This window comes from Schistocerca serialis, unplaced genomic scaffold (genome assembly GCF_023864345.2).
Source record: "Schistocerca serialis cubense isolate TAMUIC-IGC-003099 unplaced genomic scaffold, iqSchSeri2.2 HiC_scaffold_1091, whole genome shotgun sequence".
Classification (NCBI taxonomy): domain Eukaryota; kingdom Metazoa; phylum Arthropoda; class Insecta; order Orthoptera; family Acrididae; genus Schistocerca; species Schistocerca serialis.
The window spans coordinates 25001-37500 of record NW_026047284.1 but is presented as its reverse complement, the minus strand read 5'-3'; the positions used below and the strand labels follow the sequence as shown (position 1 = coordinate 37500).

General features: G+C 56.9%; 2 non-coding genes and 1 pseudogene across 2 annotated transcripts; all 3 read left to right on the top strand.

The window, feature by feature from the left end:
- Positions 1–4667: 4667 nt before the first annotated feature.
- On the top strand, positions 4668–6576 carry LOC126431391 (small subunit ribosomal RNA). The gene has a single exon (XR_007577557.1). It is a non-coding gene; the product is annotated as a small subunit ribosomal RNA (ribosomal RNA).
- A 351-nt stretch (positions 6577–6927) lies between these two features.
- On the top strand, positions 6928–7082 carry LOC126431404 (5.8S ribosomal RNA). Its single transcript, XR_007577567.1, has one exon. It is a non-coding gene; the product is annotated as a 5.8S ribosomal RNA (ribosomal RNA).
- Positions 7083–7270: 188 nt separating this feature from the next.
- LOC126431403 (large subunit ribosomal RNA) overlaps positions 7271–12500 on the top strand; it is a 7247-nt pseudogene continuing 2017 nt past the window's right edge.

Genomic DNA, 12500 nt, shown 5'->3' with positions numbered 1-12500 from the left:
ACACTCTTATCACACACTACTCTCTTATCACACACAATATCTAACCACCAGCATGGAAGAACATCCAGTGCATCCTCTCCGCCACATGACACAATCCACACTATCATTACCAGACCGGGAGGTCCACCCAGAAAACACAATATCCCACCCTTCCGACATCCGCACATTGCTCAGCTAAGCCACGAACACCCACACATGTCCTACACAGTGGTGCACCCAACATCACAATACTGCCTCCTGTCACAGCACACAAACAATGGCAGGAATGAAAGACACAGATCTGCCACAACCATGGAATCGGAGCGCCGCCTGTCATGAGCCAAAAGTGCATCCTGACGTGACAAATCGGATAATACCGCAGGCATCCAATTACGATAATCACTATCAACGAACCTGCCGCCCCCCCCCCCAATACACCTTTCCCTACAACAATGTGTATCTGAACCTACGCTATATCGTACCTTAACCTAACCTATATCGTACCTTAACCTAACCTATATCGTACCTTAACCTAACCTATATCGTACCTTAACCTAACCTATATCGTACCTTAACCTAACCTATATCGTACCTTAACCTAACCTATATCGTACCTTAACCTAACCTATATCGTACCTTAACCTAACCTATATCGTACCTTAACCTAACCTATATCGTACCTTAACCTAACCTATATCGTACCTTAACCTAACCTATATCGTGCCTTAACCTAACCTATATCGTGCCTTAACCTAACCTATATCGTGCCTTAACCTAACCTATATCGTGCCTTAACCTAACCTATATCGTGCCTTAACCTAACCTATATCGTGCCTTAACCTAACCTATATCGTGCCTTAACCTAACCTATATCGTGCCTTAACCTAACCTAATTTGTGCCTTAACCTAACCTAATTTGTGCCTTAACCTAACCTAATTTGTGCCTTAACCTAACCTAATTTGTGCCTTAACCTAACCTAATTTGTGCCTTAACCTAACCTAATTTGTGCCTTAACCTAACCTAATTTGTGCCTTAACCTAACCTAATTTGTGCCGTAACCTAACCTAATTTGTGCCGTAACGTAACCCATGTTGTGCCGTAACGTAACCCATGTTGTGCCGTAACGTAACCCATGTTGTGCCGTAACGTAACCCATGTTGTGCCGTAACGTAACCCATGTTGTGCCGTAACGTAACCCATGTTGTGCCGTAACGTAACCCATGTTGTGCCGTAACGTAACCCATGTTGTGCCGTAACCTAACCCATGTTGTGCCTTAACCTAACCCATGTTGTGCCTTAACCTAACCCATGTTGTGCCTTAACCTAACCCATGTTGTGCCTTAACCTAACCCATGTTGTGCCTTAACCTAACCCACGTTGTGCCTTAACCTAACCTACGTTGTGCCTTAACCTAACCCATGTTGTGCCTTAACCTAACCCATGTTGTGCCTTAACCTAACCCATGTTGTGCCTTAACCTAACCCATGTTGTGCCTTAACCTAACCCATGTTGTGCCTTAACCTAACCCATGTTGTGCCTTAACCTAACCCATGTTGTGCCTTAACCTAACCCATGGTGTGCCTTAACCTAACCCATGTTGTGCCTTAACCTAACCCATGTTGTGCCTTAACCTAACCCACGTTGTGCCTTAACCTAACCCACGTTGTGCCTTAACCTAACCCACGTTGTGCCTTAACCTAACCCACGTTGTGCCTTAACCTAACCTACGTTGTGCCTTAACCTAACCCATGTTGTGCCTTAACCTAACCCATGTTGTGCCTTAACCTAACCCATGTTGTGCCTTAACCTAACCCATGTTGTGCCTTAACCTAACCCATGTTGTGCCTTAACCTAACCCATGGTGTGCCTTAACCTAACCCATGGTGTGCCTTAACCTAACCCATGGTGTGCCTTAACCTAACCCATGTTGTGCCTTAACCTAACCCATGTTGTGCCTTAACCTAACCCATGTTGTGCCTTAACCTAACCCATGTTGTGCCTTAACCTAACCCATGTTGTGCCTTAACCTAACCCATGTTGTGCCTTAACCTAACCCATGTTGTGCCTTAACCTAACCCATGTTGTGCCTTAACCTAACCCATGTTGTGCCTTAACCTAACCCATGTTGTGCCTTAACCTAACCCATGTTGTGCCTTAACCTAACCCATGTTGTGCCTTAACCTAACCCATGTTGTGCCTTAACCTAACCCATGTTGTGCCTTAACCTAACCCATGTTGTGCCTTAACCTAACCCATGTTGTGCCTTAACCTAACCCATGTTGTGCCTTAACCTAACCCATGTTGTGCCTTAACCTAACCCATGTTGTGCCTTAACCTAACCCATGTTGTGCCTTAACCTAACCCATGTTGTGCCTTAACCTAACCCATGTTGTGCCTTAACCTAACCCATGTTGTGCCTTAACCTAACCCATGTTGTGCCTTAACCTAACCCATGTTGTGCCTTAACCTAACCCATGTTGTGCCTTAACCTAACCCATGTTGTGCCTTAACCTAACCCATGTTGTGCCTTAACCTAACCCATGTTGTGCCTTAACCTAACCCATGTTGTGCCTTAACCTAACCCATGTTGTGCCTTAACCTAACCCATGTTGTGCCTTAACCTAACCCATGTTGTGCCTTAACCTAACCCATGTTGTGCCTTAACCTAACCCATGTTGTGCCTTAACCTAACCCATGTTGTGCCTTAACCTAACCCATGTTGTGCCTTAACCTAACCCATGTTGTGCCTTAACGTAACCCATGTTGTGCCTTAACGTAACCCATGTTGTGCCTTAACCTAACCTATAATGTGCCTTAACCTAACCTAAAGTGCGCCGTAACCTAAACTATATTGCGCCTTAACCTGACGCACGTTGTCGCTGAACCTGCTCTGTAATTGTTATGCAACCCGTTAAAGTAGTGTAGTGTTGCCTAACCGCAACCCTCGCAATATAGTTCGCTACTCGCACTGCCCGGTCCCCTGTGTATCGCGTCATGTTAAACACCTTGCAGGTGTTGCTGACTTTCCACATGCTCCTGCTATACACTGTAGTGTGGATAGCAGCAGGACGTACATGCCCCCCCCCCTTCCCCCCTGCCTTCGCAAGCTGGTCGGTGAGAAGTTTGCATGTTCAATGCCCTTCGCATGCCGACGTACTCAGCCTACGTTGTGGTACGGCCTGTCACCTGTCCGCCGATGTACGCAAAACCCACAAACTGTACTGCACATTGCTCCGTATGTACTGAATGATACATCGTGGCCCATGTGACCGTATGACGACAGCGCCTAGCAACGGCGGACCATACAGTCCAAATATTGTGCACGCAGCTACGTGTCGTCTCCCTATAAGAGCTGGATTGCAGTGTGGTACGCCATACAGACGTGTGGGAGGAACGGACGCCCTGGATGGCGATCAGCATGAGCAGTCTGTTGATGTAGTGGAGCGTGTATTCGGACGTAGTCGTCTCTTCTCACACACCGTGATAGCATGTTGCACCGCGTTCCACATCTGCGACATGCTGCAGAGGCGGGCTGACAGTCGTTCGCGCAATGGACACCGCATACGTACGGGGTCTACCTTCCACGTGTTCTCTAGGCGTGCACATGTTGTTGCGTCTATGTGGGCAGACGTAGTGTGTTGTGACACCTGACACAGGCATGCAATACTCGTTGCAAATGGCGATGGACGTGTACGTTTGCTGGTGACGTTACGCAAATGAACAACCGGTAACCCGTTGTGGTGCGGTTGTTCTCGCTAGAGGTGAATCAGTGTTGGCGACGATCGGTCGAGCTATTAACCGGTTGTTTCAGGGATACCCACCATGCCCACGAACGTGAAAGGGGACCCACCATGCCCACGAACGTGAAAGGGGATCTGGGTGTGAGGCGATACGCGGCGGTGGCTGGGTGGGACCGTCCCCGGCCGGTGAGGGGGGGCCGCCCGGCGTGCTGGCAGCGCGGTGCGTGGGCGCACGCGCTACAGCCGGCTGGTGGGGGCGGCCGGTGGCAGGCGCGCCGGCCGACGGACGCGGCAGGCGGCGCAGCTGCGCGCCGGCGCCCCCTGCTCGCGGCGCCTTGCGGCCAAAGTAGGTCCTCGCGGGCCCGGTGCGAAGCGCGGTGGCCATCTGCAGTGTGCTGGTCCGATTGAGGACTTTGTGCGCTGAGGATGCGCCGCCGCCCGGCGCTCGGCGCCGCGACGCCGTCTGCTGCTCGGTCGCCCCAGCGGTTCTCGCAGGTGGTTTGTATCGCAGCTGTGCGGACGTGTTGGCGCGTGCGCTGTGCTGGGAGAGTTCGCTTCGGCACCCAAGTAGGGCTTTTGTCCTTCTGTGGCGCTGGCGTTGGAGCTGCCGGTCACCGTAGGTGGCGCGTGTTGTCTCCCGCCGGCAATGCCACGACAGCACGCTCCCGGGCCTCTGTCGGCAGCGGCAAGCTCAGTTGGGAGCACGGGTGGTCGCACCTAAAGCGTCTACTCGCCTAACTCCGGGCGATTGCGCCTCTCTCGAACCCGACCAAGTACTTAGGACGGCGCTGCGCGCCGCCGGGACCTGAGAGGGTTTCGAGGTGTGTTGTGCAGGGGAGCTCAGCCTCCTCCTGTTTGCAGAATAATTGAGCGGACGCTTGCGTGTTCGCGCGGGCCCCCGGGACACACTCCCGGGCGGCCGGCTGCTCAGCTCTAGTTGACGCAGCTCCCTGGTTGATCCTGCCAGTAGTCATATGCTTGTCTCAAAGATTAAGCCATGCATGTCTCAGTACAAGCCGCATTAAGGTGAAACCGCGAATGGCTCATTAAATCAGTTATGGTTCCTTAGATCGTACCCACGTTACTTGGATAACTGTGGTAATTCTAGAGCTAATACATGCAAACAGAGTCCCGACCAGAGATGGAAGGGACGCTTTTATTAGATCAAAACCAATCGGTCGGCTCGTCCGGTCCGTTTGCCTTGGTGACTCTGAATAACTTAGGGCTGATCGCACGGTCCTCGTACCGGCGACGCATCTTTCAAATGTCTGCCTTATCAACTGTCGATGGTAGGTTCTGCGCCTACCATGGTTGTAACGGGTAACGGGGAATCAGGGTTCGATTCCGGAGAGGGAGCCTGAGAAACGGCTACCACATCCAAGGAAGGCAGCAGGCGCGCAAATTACCCACTCCCGGCACGGGGAGGTAGTGACGAAAAATAACGATACGGGACTCATCCGAGGCCCCGTAATCGGAATGAGTACACTTTAAATCCTTTAACGAGTATCTATTGGAGGGCAAGTCTGGTGCCAGCAGCCGCGGTAATTCCAGCTCCAATAGCGTATATTAAAGTTGTTGCGGTTAAAAAGCTCGTAGTTGGATTTGTGTCCCACGCTGTTGGTTCACCGCCCGTCGGTGTTTAACTGGCATGTATCGTGGGACGTCCTGCCGGTGGGGCGAGCCGAAGGCGTGCGACCGCCTCGTGCGTGCTCGTGCGTCCCGAGGCGGACCCCGTTGAAATCCTACCAGGGTGCTCTTTATTGAGTGTCTCGGTGGGCCGGCACGTTTACTTTGAACAAATTAGAGTGCTTAAAGCAGGCAAGCCCGCCTGAATACTGTGTGCATGGAATAATGGAATAGGACCTCGGTTCTATTTTGTTGGTTTTCGGAACCCGAGGTAATGATTAATAGGGACAGGCGGGGGCATTCGTATTGCGACGTTAGAGGTGAAATTCTTGGATCGTCGCAAGACGAACAGAAGCGAAAGCATTTGCCAAGTATGTTTTCATTAATCAAGAACGAAAGTTAGAGGTTCGAAGGCGATCAGATACCGCCCTAGTTCTAACCATAAACGATGCCAGCCAGCGATCCGCCGCAGTTCCTCCGATGACTCGGCGGGCAGCCTCCGGGAAACCAAAGCTTTTGGGTTCCGGGGGAAGTATGGTTGCAAAGCTGAAACTTAAAGGAATTGACGGAAGGGCACCACCAGGAGTGGAGCCTGCGGCTTAATTTGACTCAACACGGGAAACCTCACCAGGCCCGGACACCGGAAGGATTGACAGATTGATAGCTCTTTCTTGATTCGGTGGGTGGTGGTGCATGGCCGTTCTTAGTTGGTGGAGCGATTTGTCTGGTTAATTCCGATAACGAACGAGACTCTAGCCTGCTAACTAGTCGCGTGACATCCTTCGTGCTGTCAGCGATTACTTTTCTTCTTAGAGGGACAGGCGGCTTCTAGCCGCACGAGATTGAGCAATAACAGGTCTGTGATGCCCTTAGATGTTCTGGGCCGCACGCGCGCTACACTGAAGGAATCAGCGTGTCTTCCTAGGCCGAAAGGTCGGGGTAACCCGCTGAACCTCCTTCGTGCTAGGGATTGGGGCTTGCAATTGTTCCCCATGAACGAGGAATTCCCAGTAAGCGCGAGTCATAAGCTCGCGTTGATTACGTCCCTGCCCTTTGTACACACCGCCCGTCGCTACTACCGATTGAATGATTTAGTGAGGTCTTCGGACTGGTACGCGGCATTGACTCTGTCGTTGCCGATGCTACCGGAAAGATGACCAAACTTGATCATTTAGAGGAAGTAAAAGTCGTAACAAGGTTTCCGTAGGTGAACCTGCGGAAGGATCATTACCGACTAGACTGCATGTCTTTCGATGTGCGTGTCGTGTCGCGCAACACGCTACCTGTACGGCTCGCAGTAGCTGTGCGCCGCGTGCGGAACCACGCGTTCGTCTCAAAACTAACGGCAATGTTGTGTGGTACGAGCGCTGAAGCGCTGGAGCGGCTGGCCTGCGGCACCTGGCGCCTGGCGCCGGTTTTGAATGACTTTCGCCCGAGTGCCTGTCCGCTCCGGTGTGGAGCCGTACGACGCCCATCGGCCGTGAGGCCGTTGGACACTGAACGCTGGAACAGGGGCCGCCACACGCCTCAGTCCCGCCTATGCAACTGTCTTGAAAGAGATAGTGGAAACTACGAAAAGATCACCCAGGACGGTGGATCACTCGGCTCGTGGGTCGATGAAGAACGCAGCAAATTGCGCGTCGACATGTGAACTGCAGGACACATGAACATCGACGTTTCGAACGCACATTGCGGTCCATGGATTCCGTTCCCGGGCCACGTCTGGCTGAGGGTCGGCTACGTATACTGAAGCGCGCGGCGTTTGCCCCGCTTCGCAGACCTGGGAGTGTCGTGGCCGCCTGTGGGGCCGGCCGCGTCTCCTTAAACGTGCGATGCGCGCCCGTCGCCTGGCGGTTCGCATACCGGTACTTACTCGGTAGCGTGCACAGCCGGCTGGCGGTGTGGCGTGCGACACCTCGTACAACGACCTCAGAGCAGGCGAGACTACCCGCTGAATTTAAGCATATTACTAAGCGGAGGAAAAGAAACTAACAAGGATTCCCCCAGTAGCGGCGAGCGAACAGGGAAGAGTCCAGCACCGAACCCCGCAGGCTGCCGCCTGTCGTGGCATGTGGTGTTTGGGAGGGTCCACTACCCCGACGCCTCGCGCCGAGCCCAAGTCCAACTTGAATGAGGCCACGGCCCGTAGAGGGTGCCAGGCCCGTAGCGGCCGGTGCGAGCGTCGGCGGGACCTCTCCTTCGAGTCGGGTTGCTTGAGAGTGCAGCTCCAAGTGGGTGGTAAACTCCATCTGAGACTAAATATGACCACGAGACCGATAGCGAACAAGTACCGTGAGGGAAAGTTGAAAAGAACTTTGAAGAGAGAGTTCAAAAGTACGTGAAACCGTTCTGGGGTAAACGTGAGAAGTCCGAAAGGTCGAACGGGTGAGATTCACGCCCATCCGGCCACTGGCCTCCGCCCTCGGCAGATGGGGCCGGCCGCCCGCGCGGAGCAATCCGCGGCGGGGTCGTGTCCGGTTGCCTTTCCACTCGCCGCGGGGTGGGGCCGTTCCGGTGTGCGGTGGGCCGCACTTCTCCCCTAGTAGGACGTCGCGACCCGCTGGGTGCCGGCCTACGGCCCGGGTGCGCAGCCTGTCCTTCCGCGGGCCTCGGTTCGCGTCTGTTGGGCAGAGCCCCGGTGTCCTGGCTGGCTGCCCGGCGGTATATCTGGAGGAGTCGATTCGCCCCTTTGGGCGCTCGGGCTCCCGGCAAGCGCGCGCGGTTCTTCCCGGATGACGGACCTACCTGGCCCGGCCCCGGACCCGCGCCGCTGTTGGCTCGGGATGCTCTCGGGCGGAATAATCGCTCCCGTCAGCGGCGCTTCAGCTTTGGACAATTTCACGACCCGTCTTGAAACACGGACCAAGGAGTCTAACATGTGCGCGAGTCATTGGGCTGTACGAAACCTAAAGGCGTAATGAAAGTGAAGGTCTCGCCTTGCGCGGGCCGAGGGAGGATGGGGCTTCCCCGCCCTTCACGGGGCGGCGGCCTCCGCACTCCCGGGGCGTCTCGTCCTCATTGCGAGGTGAGGCGCACCTAGAGCGTACACGTTGGGACCCGAAAGATGGTGAACTATGCCTGGCCAGGACGAAGTCAGGGGAAACCCTGATGGAGGTCCGTAGCGATTCTGACGTGCAAATCGATCGTCGGAGCTGGGTATAGGGGCGAAAGACTAATCGAACCATCTAGTAGCTGGTTCCCTCCGAAGTTTCCCTCAGGATAGCTGGTGCTCGTACGAGTCTCATCCGGTAAAGCGAATGATTAGAGGCCTTGGGGCCGAAACGACCTCAACCTATTCTCAAACTTTAAATGGGTGAGATCTCCGGCTTGCTTGATATGCTGAAGCCGCGAGCAAACGACTCGGATCGGAGTGCCAAGTGGGCCACTTTTGGTAAGCAGAACTGGCGCTGTGGGATGAACCAAACGCCGAGTTAAGGCGCCCGAATCGACGCTCATGGGAAACCATGAAAGGCGTTGGTTGCTTAAGACAGCAGGACGGTGGCCATGGAAGTCGGAATCCGCTAAGGAGTGTGTAACAACTCACCTGCCGAAGCAACTAGCCCTGAAAATGGATGGCGCTGAAGCGTCGTGCCTATACTCGGCCGTCAGTCTGGCAGTCATGGCCGGTCCTTGCGGCCGGCCGCGAAGCCCTGACGAGTAGGAGGGTCGCGGCGGTGGGCGCAGAAGGGTCTGGGCGTGAGCCTGCCTGGAGCCGCCGTCGGTGCAGATCTTGGTGGTAGTAGCAAATACTCCAGCGAGGCCCTGGAGGGCTGACGCGGAGAAGGGTTTCGTGTGAACAGCCGTTGCACACGAGTCAGTCGATCCTAAGCCCTAGGAGAAATCCGATGTTGATGGGGGCCGTCATAGCATGATGCACTTTGTGCTGGCCCCCGTTGGGCGAAAGGGAATCCGGTTCCTATTCCGGAACCCGGCAGCGGAACCGATACAAGTCGGGCCCCTCTTTTAGAGATGCTCGTCGGGGTAACCCAAAAGGACCCGGAGACGCCGTCGGGAGATCGGGGAAGAGTTTTCTTTTCTGCATGAGCGTTCGAGTTCCCTGGAATCCTCTAGCAGGGAGATAGGGTTTGGAACGCGAAGAGCACCGCAGTTGCGGCGGTGTCCCGATCTTCCCCTCGGACCTTGAAAATCCGGGAGAGGGCCACGTGGAGGTGTCGCGCCGGTTCGTACCCATATCCGCAGCAGGTCTCCAAGGTGAAGAGCCTCTAGTCGATAGAATAATGTAGGTAAGGGAAGTCGGCAAATTGGATCCGTAACTTCGGGATAAGGATTGGCTCTGAGGATCGGGGCGTGTCGGGCTTGGTCGGGAAGTGGGTCAGCGCTAACGTGCCGGGCCTGGGCGAGGTGAGTGCCGTAGGGGTGCCGGTAAGTGCGGGCGTTTAGCGCGGGCGTGGTCTGCTCTCGCCGTTGGTCGGCCTCGTGCTGGCCGGCGGTGCAGGATGCGCGCGCCTGCGCGGCGTTCGCGCCCCGGTGCTTCAACCTGCGTGCAGGATCCGAGCTCGGTCCCGTGCCTTGGCCTCCCACGGATCTTCCTTGCTGCGAGGCCGCGTCCGCCTTAGCGTGCTCCTCCGGGGGCGCGCGGGTGCGCGGATTCTCTTCGGCCGCCATTCAACGATCAACTCAGAACTGGCACGGACTGGGGGAATCCGACTGTCTAATTAAAACAAAGCATTGCGATGGCCCTAGCGGGTGTTGACGCAATGTGATTTCTGCCCAGTGCTCTGAATGTCAACGTGAAGAAATTCAAGCAAGCGCGGGTAAACGGCGGGAGTAACTATGACTCTCTTAAGAGCCGGCGTCCCGCCGGGGAGCAGCGAGCCCGCTGCCTGACGCGGGCGAGGCCGCTGCGCCGCCCGTCGACGCAGCCGAGGACTTCGCGGCCGACACCACCGGGCCGCCGCCGGAGGGGCCGACTGACGCCGCCATCTGGGAGCATCTGGCGGGGCTACCCGCTTCCGCCCAGCGTTTCTCTGCCCTGGATCGTGTTATAGGTCTGGGGCGGGGCACGCCGCCCGATGTCATCCTGGGCATGCTCCCGGATGCCCTTGCGTCGGTCGGGTCCAGAGGGGAGAGATCGATCACCAGGACACAGCGGCCGCGCCAACCATCGAAGCGGCCGCCTGCCGCGCCGCCGACGCAGAAGCGCAAGCGGCGCCGCTGGGAGTACGCGAGAACGCAGGATGCCTTCCGACGGTCGCGTGCACGTTGCGTGCGCGGCCTCTTGGATGGCACCCTGCTCCAGCCGCCACCTGCCATCCCTGGTCTGCTGGACTTCTGGGCGGACCTCTTCACCAAGAAGCCCATCTCCACCGCGGGCTTCATTCGTGACCGCCTCCTCCCGCACTCGGAGCCTGTCGCTCCCGAGTGCCTATGGGGGCCGGTCACACATGAGGAGGTCGCCGCCGCGTTGCCGCCCAGGGGATCAGCGGCCGGGCCGGACGGCCTTACCCCAGCGGAGTTGCGGCGCCTGCCGCACGAAGTCCTGGTGAAAGTGATGAATCTCTTCCTTCTGGCCCGCGCCCTTCCGGAACGCCTGCTTCGCGCGCGGACGTCCCTTCTCCCGAAAACGGCTGCACCAACATCCCCCGCTGACTTTCGCCCCATTACGGTCTGCTCGGTGTTGGCGCGGACCTTTCACAAGGTTCTCGCGTCACGCCTGATGCGCGCATGTGCTGTGGACGAACGTCAGCGGGCATTCATCCCTCGGGATGGGATGTTGGAAAATACCTTCATCTTGGACACTGCTCTCACCGACGCAGTTCGCTCCTGCCGCTCTGTCTTTGTGGCATCGATCGACGTATCTAAGGCATTCGATTCGGTAGATCATGCTGCCCTTCGCCCCGTGCTGAAGGCGCATGGCCTGCCGGATTGTTTTGTCGAGTATGTCGAGCGGTGCTACGAGGGCAGCACGACAGTGATAGCGGACGGCGCCGGCGTGGGCGTGTCTGTGCAGCCAGCACGGGGCGTTCGCCAGGGCGATCCCCTCTCCCCCCTCCTGTTCAACTTTGCGGTGGACTACGTTTTAGGCCAACTGCCCTCCCACATCGGAGCTCGGATCCTCGGTCGCAGAGTCAACGCTGCGGCCTTTGCAGATGACGTCTTGCTGTTTGCAGCGACCCCGAGGGGCTTGCAGTCCCTCATCGACGCAGCTACCGCAGCCCTCGCCCACCTGGGGCTGCAGATCAACGCCCGGAAGTGTTTCACCCTCGCCTTAGTCGCGTCAGGGCGCGAGAAGAAGGTGAAGGTGGACAGCAATGTCACCTTCACAGCAGGCAACACCACCATGCCTGCCCTGCGTGTGGGTGAAACCTTCCGGTACCTGGGGCTGCAATTTTCCACGGCGGGTCGCTGTGTCTTCAATCCACGTCGCCACCTGGTGGAGCAGCTTGACGTCATCTCCCGAGCTCCGCTGAAGCCGCAACAGCGCCTCCACGCTCTCACCAACGTACTTCTCCCTGGCCTGTACCACGGGCTGGCCCTCAGCCGCACCCGGGTGGGTGCATTGAAGTCGGCCGACGTCACCATCCGGGCCGCCGTCAGGAGATGGTTCCGCCTTCCGGCGGACACCCCCCTGGGATACTTCCACGCTCCTGTTGCCCAGGGGGGCCTCGGCATTCCATCTTGCCGATGGATGGGTCCGACCCTCCGTCGGTCCCGTCTCCTGGCGCTGAAGAAGATAGGGCCAGCCTGCGACGGTGCAGGCATGGATGAGGTGCAGCGTGAGATCGAGGTGCTGGAGCGCCACCTAATGTGGGAGGGCCACCTCCTCAAATCGTCAACGCAGGTTGGGGAAATGTGGGCGGCGCGCCTACACATCGCCATTGACGGTGCGGCGCTGTCATCTTCTGCCGCCGTCAGTGGCCAACATCAGTGGGTCGCCGACACCAGTCGCCTGCTATCTGGGCGTGAATACATCGACGCCCTCCGCGCCCGCATCAACGCCTTCCCTACGAAGGCACGGCGCAGTCGCGGGCGGGAGGCGGACACCAGATGCCGCGCGGGGTGCCAGGCCGTGGAGACCGCCAACCACGTACTTCAGGCTTGCTTTCGGACGCACGGGTCCCGGGTCAAGCGCCATGACGCTGTGGTGCGTTATGTCGCCCGTGGACTCGCGCAGAGGGGCTTCAATGTCTCTG